Here is a 17,112-nt window from a genome sequence, read left to right as displayed (position 1 = left end):
TGATGAGATTCTGATGAGTTAGGTTGTGTTTTAGTTGGGGTAAGAACAGTTCTTACAGATGAGGTAGAAGCTTCGTCACCCAATTTTTCTTCAAGCACAATTTTGCTTCTAGGTTTCACGTCTTTCATAAAGTCCTCCTCAAGGAAACGAGCATTCGTGCTAACAAAAGTCTTATCGTCCTCGGGACTAGAGAAAATGAAACCTTTGGTTTCCTTTGGATATCCCACAAACAGGCACAATTCTGACCTAGTAGCCAACTTGCTAGTCTTTTGCCTCAGCACGTGTGCGGGGCAACCCCAAATTTTGATGCGGCCAATATTTACTTTACGGCCAGTCCATCGTTCATAAGGAGTACTAGGAACCGTTTGGACGAAACTTGGTTCAGAATGTAAGCGGCTGTTTCGAGGGCATATCCCCAAAAGGAAAGAGGGAGTGATGAGTAACTCATCATTGATCTAACCATCTCCATGAGAGTTCGGTTTCTTCTCTCTGACACTTCGTTTTGTTGAGGTGTGCCAGTTGCGGTAAACTGAGAAGCGATACCTTCTTCTTTAAGAAAGTCATGACATTCTCACAACTTAGTAATTCACCAATAGGCCCTGTTCAGAATCACATAGTAAGTCCGAACTCTGACTTTCTCAAATGAGAATACGTAAGCTGTGAAATGGCATGTCTCATTTTAGGATTAAGGTAAGCACGATGCAATTCATACGTAGTGACTTCGAGACATAAAAGGTTAAATGGTTTGTTCTTATTTTGTCTCTAGAAGTGCACTGGTCAATTCAGTACCTTCGGAAGATACCTAGAAGAACTATATAGTCTCCAACTCTCAATGTCCCATAACCAAACATCATAGATTCTCCTAACAATCGTACTGAGGTCAATAGTCCTTTGACTCTTAGATTGTGAATATATCATTTTAAGCAAACTACGAAGAGTTTGTTTATGCGAATCTATATTTGTCTCTTCGTAAGTTGTTAAGTTTATTTATGGACTAAAGACTAATGTTTTATCATAAAGCTTCAAACAGACAAGGAAGAATGAATGAACGTTTCAACTTTTTATTAATGAATAAGCAATTACAAGCAAGAGTCTTCGTGAGACTTTATTACATCAAATGTACAAAATAAAGACTATAACTCTTCTTGTGGGCACCATTGACAACAAACTCCCACTTGACTCAAAGAAGATGTGTGTAGTCCTTCATGCCTAATCTCTCTCGATGTTGGTCGAAGTCCTTGTTCGCTGGGGCCTTTGTGAATGGATCTGTCAGAGATCTAATTCACCTCCACGTCTCCGTGCTGCACGATCTCTCAAATCAAATGGTATTTCCTCTCAATATGTTTAGAGCACTTATGGCTTCGAGGTTCCTTTGAGTTTGCAACAGCCCCACTATTATCACAATAAAGGGTCATGGGCTCGTCGACGTTTGGAACAACTTCCAAATGCTTAAGGAATTTTCTAAGCCATACAGCCTCTTTGGATGCTTCACAAGCAGCCACATATTCTGCTTCGATTTTGGAGTCAGCAATGCAAGATTGCTTAATACTCCTCCACACAACCGCTTCACCATTAAGGATGAACACAGATCCAGAAGTGGATTTCCTGGAATCCTTATCTGCTTGAAAATCGGAGTTGGTATATCCCGTCATAGTCAGGTCAGTACCTGAATATGTAAGAATCAAGTTCCTAGTTCTTTTAAGATACTTGAGAACATGCTTAACAGCAATCCAGTGCTCGTGTCCAGGGTCGGATTGGAAACGGCTAACTACGATAACGGCGAAACAGATATCAGGTCTAGTGCAAAGCATAGCATACATGAGGCTTCCTATGTCAGAGGCGTAAGGAATTTTCCTCATATCTTCAATCTCTTGTGCAGTCTGGGGATACTGGTCCTTAGAGAGTGAGACTCCATGCCTAAAGGGTGTTTGACCTTTCTTGGAGTCTTGCATCGAGAAGCGATCCATCACCTTATCAATATAAGATGCTTGAGAGAGTGACAGGGTCCGGTTTTTCCGATCTCGAAATATTTGGATCCCCAGAATGTACGCGGCTTCTCCCAGATCCTTCATGTCGAATTGCTTTGCTAACCAGACCTTAACCTCAGATAATTTACCCACATCGTTACCTATGAGTAATATATCATCGACATATAATACCAGAAACACAACTTTGCCTTCGTGTATTAACTTGTAAACACAAGGCTCATCTATTGAGTGTTCAAAGCCGAAGCTTTTCACAGTTTCATCGATAGGCCTTGTTCAGAATCACATATTGAGTCCGAACTCTGACTTTCTCAAATGAGAATACGTAAGCTGTGAAATGGCATGTCTCATTTCAGGATTAAGGTAAGCACGATGCAATTCATACGTAGTGACTTCGAGACATAAGAGGTTAAATGGTTTGTTCTTATTTTGTCTCTAGAAGTGCACTGGTCAATTCAGTACCTTCGGAAGATACCTAGAAGAACTATAGAGTCTCCAACTCTCAATGTCCCATAACCAGACATCATAAATTCTCCTAACAATCGTACTGAGGTCAATAGTCCTTTGACCCTTAGATTGCGAATATATCGTTTTAAGCAAACTACGAAGAGTTTGTTCATGCAAATCTAAATTTGTCTCTCCGTAAGTTGTTAAGTTTGTTTATGGACTAAAGACTAATGTTTTATCATAAAGCTTCAAACAGACAAGGAAGAATGAATGAACGTTTCGACTTTTTATTAATGAATAAGCAATTACAAGCAAGAGTCTTCGTGAGACTTTATTACATCAAATGTACAAAATAAAGATTACAACTCTTCTTGTGGGCACCATTGACAACAAAGAAGAGCAAGAAACAGGAGGAGAAGAAGGATGCCGACCAAAAGAAGAAGAAAAACGAAGTCGAGAAAGGGAAAAAGAAGCAAACGAATCAACAAGAGGGGCGAGATATGTTGAAATTGATCTAGGGTTTAAGAAAAACATTTAACGCTTCAGGTAAGCGACGAAATTTTAAAATTTTTATTTTGACAAGTAAAACGATTTTACTAACCTAGACAAAGAGCAAGCACATGTAAATAAAACTATTATGAGCATAATAAATTAACTAACCTTTTTAGAAGCTTGAACGTTGATGAGCCTTCGGAAGGTTGAAAACGTTCGTCTCCCTCGTAACACGTCTCTATTTCTTTCGTCGCCAACTCAAGCAACCACGAAAGTTCTATCACTAAATCACTCGAGAGAAAAAGGAATTAGTGTGTGGGCACTTTTGAACACGACGACTCAAGAACAAGTCTTAGAGTCGAAATGCTGAAATGCTAGGTCAAGTGAGGACCTAGGTGCTAAAACAAAAACGAATAGAACTTAGAGAGAGAAGGAGAGAGGGGTGGCCAAGCTAGAGAGAGAAGCTCTCAAATCTCTAAAACTTGGGATGAATGAAATGAGGAGAATAAGGCTCCTATTTATAGGAGAGGCTTTACCTTCAATAAGGTAGTTTCCTCTTCTATAGAATATCACATATTCATGAGCAAATATTACCTTATTCCCTCATGAGTCAAACAGCCAAGGCAGCCTTCTAGAAGGCTTGGATTTGTTTCTCTTTTATTCCATTGCCTTGCCTTTGACTCACTTGGCCGATTCTCTCTTGCTATGCATAGGAAATTTGTTTCCTATTTTTCTTTTGGAAAGTATCTTGATACATTCATGCACAAAATAATTTCCCTTTCTCTCTTTATGTTGGGCGCCCAAGGCTTCTCTAGAAGGAGCTTCTAGAAGCTTCTTCATTTGTTCATGACAACATGAGAAATGCCCATTAAGAATTTTCAATGAAATTCTTATGAAATGAAATTAATCAACAAGGCCCAAATAAACTAACTTGGCCGAGTGATATTAAGTCATGAAATGACCTTGTCAAAAAATTTATTGACATTCATTTCATCCTATGTCCAAAAAGACAAAAATACCCTTTTGACAATTTTCGTAAAACTTGTTTCGTTCTTGTTTTGACTTAGCTTCTAGTTTAACTATTCCTACTCGATGTGACTTGTGACAGTGACCTCATGGATCCAAATGAACAAAGCTTGAGCTAAATACTTAGACTCAAAAGTTCACAAACCTTTTCCAAGTTTAGCTTAATGTCAACTGACTCCACTAAAGAGTTGAAACTGAAAATCTCTCGGTTCAAATGAATTTATTTTCTACTCAAGAATTCAACCTAATGGTAATGAGTAGATACACAGAATATTATCAGTGTTTACCCTTCATGAATATCATCAGCTAGTCGGGATTTACAAAATTACCATTTTACCCTTCTAGCTGTTATTTCCTCAACTCCTTTGTCGCTTGTGAATAAGTTAGAAACAATGTATTGAGGAGGAGCTAAAAAGTCACATTGTGTCATAAAAAAAAAGTCAAGACTCAATTTGGACACTGACCAGTTCATTTATTCATATTCCAAGGAACAAAGCATGAGGTGATATACATTGCATTTCAGCAATCTTGTACATGAATTCCATATCTATGAGAAATTCACAAAGTTATTCATGACATCCTCACAACTTAGTACCTCACGAATTGGCCTTGTTCATAATCACATAGTGAGTTCGAACTCTGACTTTCTCAAATGAGAATACGTAAGCTGTGAAATGGCATGTCTCATTTCAGGATTAAGGTAAGCACGATGCAATTCATACGTAGTGACTTCGAGACATAAGAGGTTAAATGGTTTGTTCTTATTTTGTCTCTAGAAGTACACTGGTCAATTCAGTACCTTCGAAAGATACCTAGAAGAACTATAGAGTCTCCAACTTTCAATGCCCCATAACCAGACATCATAGATTCTCCTAACAATCGTACTGAGGTTAATAGTCCTTTGACCCTTAGATTGCGAATATATCGTTTTAAGAAAACTACGAAGAATTTGTTCATGCAAATCTACATTTGTCTCTTCGTAAATTCTTAAGTTTGTTTATGGACTAAAGACTAATGTTTTATCATAAAGCTTCAAACAGACAAGGAAGAATGAATGAACGTTTCAACTTTTTATTAATGAATAAGCAGTTACAAGCAAGAGTCTTCATGAGACTTTATTACATCAAATGTACAAAATAAAGACTACAATTCTTCTTCTGGGCACCATTGACAACTAGACATGCAATCCGTATTATTTTGTTGTTTAAAATTTTAAATGCGGAGATGAGTGGATTCACTCCGTGACAGATGTGTCACGAAGTGAATCCAGTCCGTGACACTGTGTCACGAAGTCATTGAATTTAGTTATTTTTATAACAGTCTTGTTGAACTAAATGATTTTGAATGGCCACGAGGACGACGCTGATGTTGAAAAAACACAAGGTCATCAATCTTGGGGCGATGAAGATTCGCATATCAGTTTGAAAGTCCAAATGAACGCAGAGGCTATGGAAGAGTATGAGTTGTTAGGGACACAGGGGGTTCAAGAGGTACCTCCATTAATTTGATAGTTGAACTCTTTTTTTGACTTGTTTAGAAGCATGACTTCATAAGCATATGAATTGTTATCAAATATAATTTTATGGATGAACTCAAATAAGCATATGAATTATTATCAAATATAATTTTAAGGTTGAACTCAACAAAACACTTGAATTGTTATCAAATATAATTTTATGGTTGAACTCAACAAAACACTTGAACTTTTTTTCTTGTTGGATAGATATATGACTTGAGCACACCGAATCCTCATATCCTGATTGAAGACTCACTTCTAAAGAAACAGTTGACCCGACAACGACGCAGCCCCGATAGGTTTATTGCTTCAAAAAATGCGTTGCCATTTCTGAGGTTCACGAATGCTCCCGACGGAGGAAGCCGGAGGAAGAAACCATTGCGCCTTCAATGGAACTTGGATAGATGGCTATAAACCAGAAGTCCTTTTTCTACAACATGTGGCACGCGGATGGTTGGTTGTCTGATCAGGTATTAATGTGTGTTAATAATTTTTAAAATAAGTCTTGTTTTACAGCTCACTTCGTGACACATGTGTCACGAAGTGAACTGAGTCAGTGACACATGTGTCATGAAGTGAACTGAGTCTGTGACACATGTGTCACGGACTGAGGTATTTTGTGCTTATGTTTATCTTTTGTCGCGCAACATGTTGACATCGCGATATATTACCTTCGGAAGAAGAAAAAGGCGGGTTTGTTGCGTCAGTAATTCACCGTCATGTCCACTGTCTTCTATAAGTATCTCCGAGATACTTACACTCAGTTCAATGCTAACCAGGATCCGGTTGTATTTTTGAAGAAGAAACTGAAAAGATGTGTCTTCGACCACATTACCGGGGAGTCTGGAGCAGAGTAACTAGTGGACCCAAGGGATGGCATCGATGATGTCTTCATCCCTGTCATAGATGGCGGGCACTGGTATCTTCTGGTTGTCAATGTGCGTTCAAGGTGTATAACGATGTATGACTCCATGAGTTCCCCCGGTAGACACCAAACGCTTGTGGATACGGAAGTCAGAAACTTGACCACCATTTTATCATATGTTCTGCATGTCACCGGCGTTCTACTCTCCAATGAAGAAATATTTAAGGTCGTCCACTACGATCAAATTCCACAACAAGACAATGGGTAAATATTTTAATTCTTAATTTCACATTCTTAACGACACATTTTAATTTAAGCATGCGTTTTTTGTTCCTTCAGAAATGATTGTGGCATGTTTATGATCAAGACTGCCGAGTTTTTGGCGCATGGCCTTCCCTTGTCTGCTTTGAAACAGGAGGACATGAGGATATACGAACATAAGATGAACACCGAATTATACCAACATGGAGCGCTAAAACTACACACACGTGGAAATGTCAACGTTGAGGCTACTTAAAATTATGTGATTATGACTGTATACATGTGTTTTTTTTGTACGCATGTGTTTATAACTGTATATATTTGTGTCTGATTGTACGTATATGTTTAGACATTTATGTATGTGTTTTGAACTTTATGTATTGTCTTGAAATCAATTAATTAGTTTAGAATTTTATGTATTGTTTTGAAATCAATTTATTTGTCACAACGTGACCTCATTTCGTGATAGATGTATCACGGACTGAGATCACTTCGTGACATATGAGGTGAAATATCACAATACCAATATCACATTACACAGGCAAGTCCAACAAAACAACAACAACCACCATTTTATGTTGTCAATGGTGCCCACAAGAAGAGTAGTAGTGTCTATTTATGTACATTTGATGTAATATAGTCTTACGAAGACTCTTGCTTGTAATTGCTTATTCATTAATAAAAAGTTGAAACGTTCATTCAATCTTCCTTGTCTGAAGCTTTATGATAAAACCCTAGTCTTTTAGTCCATAAACAAACCTAACAACTTACGAAGAGACAAATGTAGATTTGCATGAACAAACTCTTCGTAGTTTGCTTAAAACGATATATTCGCAATCTTAGGGTCAAAGGACTATTGACCTCAGTATGATTGTTAGAAGAATCTATGATGTCTGGTTATGAGGCATTGAGAGTTGGGGACTCTATAGTTCTTCTAGGTATCTTCCGAAGGTACTGAATTGACCAGTGCACTTCTAGAGACAATATAAGAACAAACCATTTAACCTCTTATGTCTCGAAGTCACTATGTATGAATTGCATCATGCTTACCTTAATCCTGAAATGAGACATGCCATTTCACACCTTAGTATTCTCATTTGAGAAAGTCAAAGTTCGGACTCACTATGTGATTCCGAACAAGGCCTATTGGTGAAGTACTAAGTTGTGAGTCTGTCATGAGTAACTTTGTGAAGTTCTCATAGATATGGAATTCATGTACAAGATTGCTGAAATGCAATGTATGTCACCTCATGCTTTGTTCCTTGGAGTGTGAATAAATGAACTGGCCAGTGTCCAAATTGAGTCCTGACTTTTTTGGATGAAACAATGTGACTTGTTAGCTCCTCGTCAATACATTGTTTCTAACTTATTCACAAGCGACAAAGGAGTTGAGGAAATAACAGCTAGAAGGGTAAAATGGTAATTTAGTAAATCCCGACTAGCTGATGACATTCATGAAGGGTAAACATAGATAATATTCAGTGGATCCGCTCATCGTAATTAGGTCGAATTCTTGAGTAGAAAACAAATTCATTTGAACCGAGAGACTTTCAGTGTCAACTCTTTAGTGGAGTCAGTTGGCATTAAGCTAAACGTGGAAAAGGTTTGTGAACTTTTGAGTCCAAGTGTTTAGCTCAAGCTTTGTTCATTTGGATCCATGAGGTCACTGTCACGAATCACATCGAGTAGGAATAGTTAAACTAGAAGCTAAGTCAAAACAAAAACGAGACAAGTTTTACGAAAATTGTCAAAAGGGTATTTTAGTCCTTTTGGACATAGGACGAAATGAATGTCAATAAATTATTTTTGACATTGTCATATGATGACAAATGAAATAAATATTACTCAGCCATATTAGTGTAATTGGGCCTTGAGGATTAATTTCGTTTCATAGAATTTTACTTGAAAATTCTTAATGGGCTTTTCTTATGTTGTCGTGAACAATTGAAGAAACATCTAGAAGCTCCTTCTAGAAGCTCAAATTTCGTCCAACCCAAGGAAAATAAGGCTGAATTTCGTTCATGCCATAGTGGGAAAGAGAGTTTATTTTGTGCATTGATGTATGAAGATACTTGCCAAAAGAAAAAGAGGAAACAAATTTCCTTTAGAAGGAAAGTGCATTTTCGGCAAACTAAGAGAGAACAAATGAGGAAACAAATCCAAGGACTTGCATGACATGTCATGAACGTCCAACATGGGTAGAAAAGAGGAAATAAGATTTGCTCATGCCTCCCCTATAAATAGAGGCCTCATTCCTCTCATTCTAGTCATCCCACATAAGTTAGAGATTGAGAGCTTCTCTCTCTAGACCTTGTGGCCGATCCTCTCTCTCTCCCTCTAGTTATTTTCGGTTTTTGTTTTGGCACCTAGGTCCTCATTTGACCTAGTGGTTTTAGCTCTTCGACTCTGAGACATGTTCTCGAGTCGTCGTGTTTAAAAGTGCCCACTCACTAATTCCTTTTATTTCGAGTGATTTAGTGATAGAAACTTTCGTGGTTGCTCGAGGTGCCGAGGAAAGGAAGAGAGACGTGCTGCGAGGGAGACGAGCGTTGCAACTTTCCAAAAGCTTCTCAAAGTTCAAGCTTCAAGAAAGGTTAGTAAACTTCTATACTCATAATAGTTTTTAATTACATGTACTTGCTCTTTTGTCTAGGTTAGTAAAAAACCGTTTTTACTTGTAAAAGAAAATTTTTAAAATTCCGCCGCTTACCGAAGCGTTAATTATTTTCTTAAACCCTAGATCGATTCCAACAAATGGTATCAGAGCTATGGTCAAAGATTAGCATGTACATGTTTTTAAAATTATGAGCTTGAAAATCGTTTTCGAAAGTTTACTAATTTTGTGACAAGTTAGAATTGTAATCTTAGATTTTTTTAATTTAATGGTCTTGTCTTTAAATTAAAAAGCATGTTGATTTTCTATGAGTTTGGGATGTTTTTAAAACACATTAGAATCAGTTCTAAAAGTTTTTAATTTTTTATATTGAAAAACGTGTTTTAACGGTTTGAGAAATTTCGAGTAAAATTTTGTGACTAGTTTTGATATCTTGCTAGTTTCTTATTTTTACTTGAATCGTTTTATGCATGTTGTTATTTCTTTTATTCTATGTTATTACCCTGCTAATAAAACACAAATAAAAGCTTTAAACAACATCTTAAAACGTTCCGTTACACTTGATTCTTTTTCGCACCTAAAAAGGACCAAACTTTAATTATTTCTTTTTCTTCGAGCTGGAGTAAAACCCGCAGTAAAAGTGGCATAACTCTCTGCTCAGAAATCTAAATTTAATGATTCTTGACTCAAATTAAAGCTCTGTCTGTCCTCTTTCCAATTCCACCGGTTTCGGCTCAAAAGGACATCGGAGCCGCCAGTTATGGCGATTTTACTCCGAGGTACGCGGCTGTCTGAAACTCCAGTTTTTTAGAAATCCGGATTTTCAAACCCCACTACCATGAGTTATAGAACTCTAATGAGAAAATTTTCTTGAGCAAAAATGTTTTTCATATGATTATAAACATGATGTGTAAGATTAAAATGTTTTGATTTTTGAAAGTTTAATTGAAATTGAATTTTTACAAAACTAGTTTGAATTTTGAAAAACCGTTTTCACTTTCAAACTTGAAAAATATATTGTCATCCAAATCAAATAAATTTTCAAAATGTTTTCAAAACTATATCTATATCACATATGTTCAAAATCTATATGCTCTTGAAAATTTGAGTGGGAAGTCTCCTTGTAGACAAGCCGAAAAATAAAAAGATGTGTAATCTCAAACTTTCAAGTGTTCGAGTGAGTTGAAGTTCACACTTCCCTCACGCACTTTCCCGAAATAGAAAATAGGAAAAGATCGAGTATGTACCTTGTGCCTTTATGCACTAATACTGCTCTGAACATGTCGATCTAGGATTCTCTTCTAGTTGTCCGCTCTGTCGCTCTCTAACTAGGAAATTTGTTTCCGAACTTATAAGAGTCGATGAACCATCTCCAAAAACTAAGTGGGAGGGTTATACTTGTTGTTTGTAACCCACGATCCCCAACACTAATGAAAAGTGCAAGTGTCGCCGGACTAAGAGTCACCCTCGTGGCCCTCTCTTAAATGAGAGTACTCAAGGGCGCTTTGCTCTGATCATTGCTCAATGAGCTACGTCCGAGAGTGAGACGACGATGACAAGACCTCCCCTCGGCGGATTGTTTTTCAAAGTCAATCTTTTGGACTAAGTGGTTGGTTACACACTTAGACTCAATCCCTAGTAATCCTCCCTCGAGGCCCTGCGAAAGGATGTGAGTGATCAAACCAATTTACAAGGTGGCTAGTCAAAATTGATGTATTGACATCTTGGCTATGCATTAATGATGAGTCATTTACTTATGAAAGGAGACTCGTTGCGGCCTTCCCTCGAAGGAGTAAAGTGTCATTTCGTTCATAACACCTTTGGATTTTATAAAGTCTTAAATAAACTTAAATCCTAAACCAAAGACTAATCATAAACTTGTTTCAACTTTTATAGGCAATATATCTCCCAACTCTCTCTCTTTCATTCTTTCCTCGAACAAACTCGAAAACGAAAACTACATAGACTCGAAACGTAACCTCGACATAATACCTACCTTTAACAAGCACAAACGGGTACTCACCACCCCGTGTCCTCCTCTGACGAATGATGATTCAACTCAAGAGGATAATGACGTCGTAGCGGCCTGGCTTCGATCCGATGAGATTGTGAGGTGCTATATCTTGGCATCTATGAACAATATGCTGAAAGAGCAACATCGTAACATCGAGACTGCCGCCGAAATGCTCTACAATCTCCTTGAGATGTTTGGAGGGCAAAGGCGTCAAACAAGGCTACAAGCAGTCTGACATTTTATGAACTGTCGCATGAAGGCTAGGACTCCTGTTGGAGACTTTATGATATTGATCATTAGTCATCTGAGTAAAATGGAAATCCTAGGATCTGAGATTGATGGGAAGAATGTCATAGATGTGATCTTAGAAACTCTCCCCGCATCTCTTGATACCTCCAAGATGAACTACTTCATAAACAAGCTGGAGTACACTGTTACCAAGCTTATGAAGGGACTTCATACTGCTCTAGGTCTCACTAAGAGAAAGAGGAATCAAGGAGAGGCACATGCTACTGAGCAAAAAGCCTCCGCCTCTAGAACTAAGAAGAGACCTCACAAGGCCGATAAAAAGAACTGTCCTGCCTATCTCAAAGCAAAGGAACATAGTATTGTACTAGTTACCGAAGCATGCTTAGTAGCTGATAATGTATCAACGTGGATTCTTGACTCTGCTGCTACTAACCATATTTGTTGTTCCTTGAATGGTTTCAAGAAAACCAAAAGCTTAGAGAAAGGCGAGTTCTGTTTCAAATGGGGTGATGGGAGCCTAGTGTCTGCAAAGGCTGTGGGATCCGTGACGCTGTCTTTTGAAGACCGCACTTTAAACTTGAATAATGTTTATTTTGTTCCTGCCTTTGGAAAGAACTTAATATCCGTTGCTCGTCTTCTCGAGCAAGATTATTGTTTAAAGTTCATAAAGAATGGAATTCGTATTTCGTTTCCTGATAATTCTTTTGTCACTGATGCATGTATGAAGAATGCTCTTTTCTACATCTATCCCACTCAACCTTCTCTTTTAGACACCGAAATAGATAACGATCTAATTAGGGAGCCAAAGAGGATCAAACTTTCTGAATCCTCCGATCTAATAAAATCAACATACCTCTGGCACTTAAGACTTGGTCATATCAGTCTAGATAGGATTAAGAGACTTGTGAGGGATGGTCCACTCCAAGCCTCTGCAATAGGTTCACTACCTACTTGTGAATCCTGCATAGAAGGAAAAATGACTAAGCGACCTTTCTCCGATAAGGGTCGAAGAGCCACTGAGTTGCTGAAACTAATACATTCTGATGTATGTGGTCCGCTCAGCCAACAGGCACGTGGAGGATACGAATACTTCGTCACCTTCACCGATGATTACTCACGATATGGTTTTGTCTATTGCTCAAACACAAATCCGAGACCTTTAACGTATTTAAGGTCTTTAGGGCTTTAGTGGAAAAGCAAACTGGCAAAGTGATCAAAACCCTTCGATCTGATCGAGGTGGTGAGTATATGTCTGGAGAGTTCGATGACTTTCTTAAAGAAGAGGGTATCGCTTCTCAGCTTACCGCACCTGGCACACCTCAACAAAACGGAGTGTCAGAGAGAAGAAACCGAACTCTTATGGAGATGGTTAGATCAATGATGAGTTACTCATCACTCCCTCTTTCCTTTTGGGGATATGCCCTTGAAACAGCCGCCTACATTCTGAACCAAGTCCCGTCCAAAACGGTTCCTGGTACTCCTTAGGAACGATGGACTGGCCGTAAAGTGAATCTTGGCCGCATCCGAATTTGGGGTTGCCCTGCACACGTGCTGAGGCAAAAGACTAGCAAGTTGGCTAGTAGGTCAGAATTGTGCCTGTTTGTGGGATATCCAAAGGAAACCAAAGGTTTTACTTTCTATAGTCCCGAGGATGATAAGACTTTCGTTAGCACGAATGCTCGTTTCCTTGAGGAGGACTTTATGAAGGATGCAAAACCTAGAAGCAAAATTGTGCTTGAAGAAAAGTTGGGTGAGGAAGCTTCTACCTCATCTGTAAGAACTGTTCTTACCCCAACTGAAACACAACCTAACTCATCAGAATCTCGTCAAGTAGTACTTAGACGTAGTGGGAGGGCTACTCAAAAGCCTGACAGGTACATGTCTTATGGAGACTCTCTTGTAGCCGTCTCTGACATGGATGATCCTGTTTCCTATAGCCAAGCGATAGCTTGTTCTGAATCAAACCTTTGGCTTGACGCCATGAAAGTTGAAATGCACTCGATGTATGTCAACAATGTCTGGAAACTTGTAGACCTTCCTGAAGGGATTAAACCCGTAGGGTGTAAGTGGATATACAAGAAGAAAAGGGGTCCTGATGGGAACGTCGAGACGTTCAAAGCACGACTTGTGGCGAAGGGTTATACCCAACAAGAAGGGATTGACTATGAAGAAACCTTCTCGCCAGTCGCGATGCTTAAATCCATCCGCATACTCCTATGCATAGCTGCAGCTCTCGACTATGAGATCTGGCAAATGGATGTCAAGACAGCCTTTCTGAATGGCAATCTTGACGAGCGCATTTACATGGCTCAACCAGACGGTTTCGTGGATAAAGGTCAAGAGACCAAGGTTTGTGAGTTGCTTAAATCCATTTATGGACTAAAGCAAGCATCTAGGTCATGGAATATTAGATTCGATGAAACTGTAAAAAGCTTTTGCTTTGAACAGTCAATAGATGAGCCTTGTGTTTACAAGTTAATACACGAAGGTAAAGTTGTGTTTCTGGTACTATATGTCGATGATATACTACTCATTGGTAATGACGTGGGTAAGTTATCTGAGGTTAAGGTCTGGCTGGCAAAACAATTCGATATGAAGGATCTAGGAGAAGCCGCGTGCATTCTGGGGATCCAAATCTTTCGAGATAGGAAAAACCGGACCCTGTCGCTCTCTCAAGAATCTTATATTGATAAGGTGATGGATCGCTTCTCGATGCAAGACTCCAAGAAGGGTCAAACACCCTTTAGGCATGGAGTTTCACTCTCTAAGGACCAGTCTCCCAAGACTGCACAAGAGATTGAAGACATGAGGAAAATTCCTTACGCCTCTGCCGTAGGAAGCCTCATGTATACCATACTTTGCACTAGACCTGACATCTGTTTCGCCGTTGGCGTAGTTAGCCGTTTCCAATCCAACCCTGGACCCGAGCACTAGATTGCTGTTAAGCATGTTCTTAAGTATCTTCGAAGAACTAGGAACTTGATGCTTACATACTCAGGTACTAACCTGACTATGACGGGATATACCGACTCCGATTTTCAAGCGGATAAGGATTCCAAGAAATCCACTTCGGGATCTGTGTTCATCCTTAATGGTGGAGCTGTTGTGTGGAGAAGTATTAAGCAATCTTGCATTGCTGACTCCACAATGGAAGCAGAATATGTGGTTGCTTGTGAAGCATCCAAAGAGGCTGTATGGCTTAGAAAATTTCTTAAGTATTTGGAAATTGTTCCAAACGTCGACGAGCCCATGACCCTTTATTGTGATAATAGTGGGGCTGTCGCTAACTCAAAGGAACCTAGAAGCCATAAGCGCTCTAAAGCATATTGAGAGGAAATACCATTTGATTCGAGAGATCGCGCAACGCGGAGACGTGGAGGTGAAGTAGATCTCTGGCAGATCCATTCACCAAGGCCCTAGCGAACATGGTCTTCGACCAACATCGAGAGGGATTAGGCATAAAGGACTACTCACATCTTCTTTGAGTCAAGTGGGAGTTTGTTGTCAATGGTGCCCACAAGAAGAGTAGTAGTGTCTATTTATGTACATTTGATGTAATATAGTCTTACGAAGACTCTTGCTTGTAATTGCTTATTCATTAATAAAAAGTTGAAACGTTCATTCAATCTTCCTTGTCTGAAGCTTTATGATAAAACCCTAGTCTTTTAGTCCATAAACAAACCTAACAACTTACGAAGAGACAAATGTAGATTTGCATGAACAAACTCTTCGTAGTTTGCTTAAAACGATATATTCGCAATCTTAGGGTCAAAGGACTATTGACCTCAGTATGATTGTTAGAAGAATCTATGATGTCTGGTTATGAGGCATTGAGAGTTGGGGACTCTATAGTTCTTCTAGGTATCTTCCGAAGGTACTGAATTGACCAGTGCACTTCTAGAGACAATATAAGAACAAACCATTTAACCTCTTATGTCTCGAAGTCACTATGTATGAATTGCATCATGCTTACCTTAATCCTGAAATGAGACATGCCATTTCACACCTTAGTATTCTCATTTGAGAAAGTCAAAGTTCGGACTCACTATGTGATTCCGAACAAGGCCTATTGGTGAAGTACTAAGTTGTGAGTCTGTCATGAGTAACTTTGTGAAGTTCTCATAGATATGGAATTCATGTACAAGATTGCTGAAATGCAATGTATGTCACCTCATGCTTTGTTCCTTGGAGTGTGAATAAATGAACTGGCCAGTGTCCAAATTGAGTCCTGACTTTTTTGGATGAAACAATGTGACTTGTTAGCTCCTCGTCAATACATTGTTTCTAACTTATTCACAAGCGACAAAGGAGTTGAGGAAATAACAGCTAGAAGGGTAAAATGGTAATTTAGTAAATCCCGACTAGCTGATGACATTCATGAAGGGTAAACATAGATAATATTCAGTGGATCCGCTCATCGTAATTAGGTCGAATTCTTGAGTAGAAAACAAATTCATTTGAACCGAGAGACTTTCAGTGTCAACTCTTTAGTGGAGTCAGTTGGCATTAAGCTAAACGTGGAAAAGGTTTGTGAACTTTTGAGTCCAAGTGTTTAGCTCAAGCTTTGTTCATTTGGATCCATGAGGTCACTGTCACGAATCACATCGAGTAGGAATAGTTAAACTAGAAGCTAAGTCAAAACAAAAACGAGACAAGTTTTACGAAAATTGTCAAAAGGGTATTTTAGTCCTTTTGGACATAGGACGAAATGAATGTCAATAAATTATTTTTGACATTGTCATATGATGACAAATGAAATAAATATTACTCAGCCATATTAGTGTAATTGGGCCTTGAGGATTAATTTCGTTTCATAGAATTTTACTTGAAAATTCTTAATGGGCTTTTCTTATGTTGTCGTGAACAATTGAAGAAACATCTAGAAGCTCCTTCTAGAAGCTCAAATTTCGTCCAACCCAAGGAAAATAAGGCTGAATTTCGTTCATGCCATAGTGGGAAAGAGAGTTTATTTTGTGCATTGATGTATGAAGATACTTGCCAAAAGAAAAAGAGGAAACAAATTTCCTTTAGAAGGAAAGTGCATTTTCGGCAAACTAAGAGAGAACAAATGAGGAAACAAATCCAAGGACTTGCATGACATGTCATGAACGTCCAACATGGGTAGAAAAGAGGAAATAAGATTTGCTCATGCCTCCCCTATAAATAGAGGCCTCATTCCTCTCATTCTAGTCATCCCACATAAGTTAGAGATTGAGAGCTTCTCTCTCTAGACCTTGTGGCCGATCCTCTCTCTCTCCCTCTAGTTATTTTCGGTTTTTGTTTTGGCACCTAGGTCCTCATTTGACCTAGTGGTTTTAGCTCTTCGACTCTGAGACATGTTCTCGAGTCGTCGTGTTTAAAAGTGCCCACTCACTAATTCCTTTTATTTCGAGTGATTTAGTGATAGAAACTTTCGTGGTTGCTCGAGGTGCCGAGGAAAGGAAGAGAGACGTGCTGCGAGGGAGACGAGCGTTGCAACTTTCCAAAAGCTTCTCAAAGTTCAAGCTTCAAGAAAGGTTAGTAAACTTCTATACTCATAATAGTTTTTAATTACATGTACTTGCTCTTTTGTCTAGGTTAGTAAAAACCCGTTTTTACTTGTAAAAGAAAATTTTTAAAATTCCGCCGCTTACCGAAGCGTTA

Source organism: Urtica dioica, chromosome 3 (assembly GCF_054948205.1).
Source record: "Urtica dioica subsp. dioica isolate 48M chromosome 3, U.dioica_male_clone48M_v1_H2, whole genome shotgun sequence".
Classification (NCBI taxonomy): Eukaryota; Viridiplantae; Streptophyta; class Magnoliopsida; order Rosales; family Urticaceae; genus Urtica; species Urtica dioica.
Note: the sequence above shows the minus strand (reverse complement) of the source record.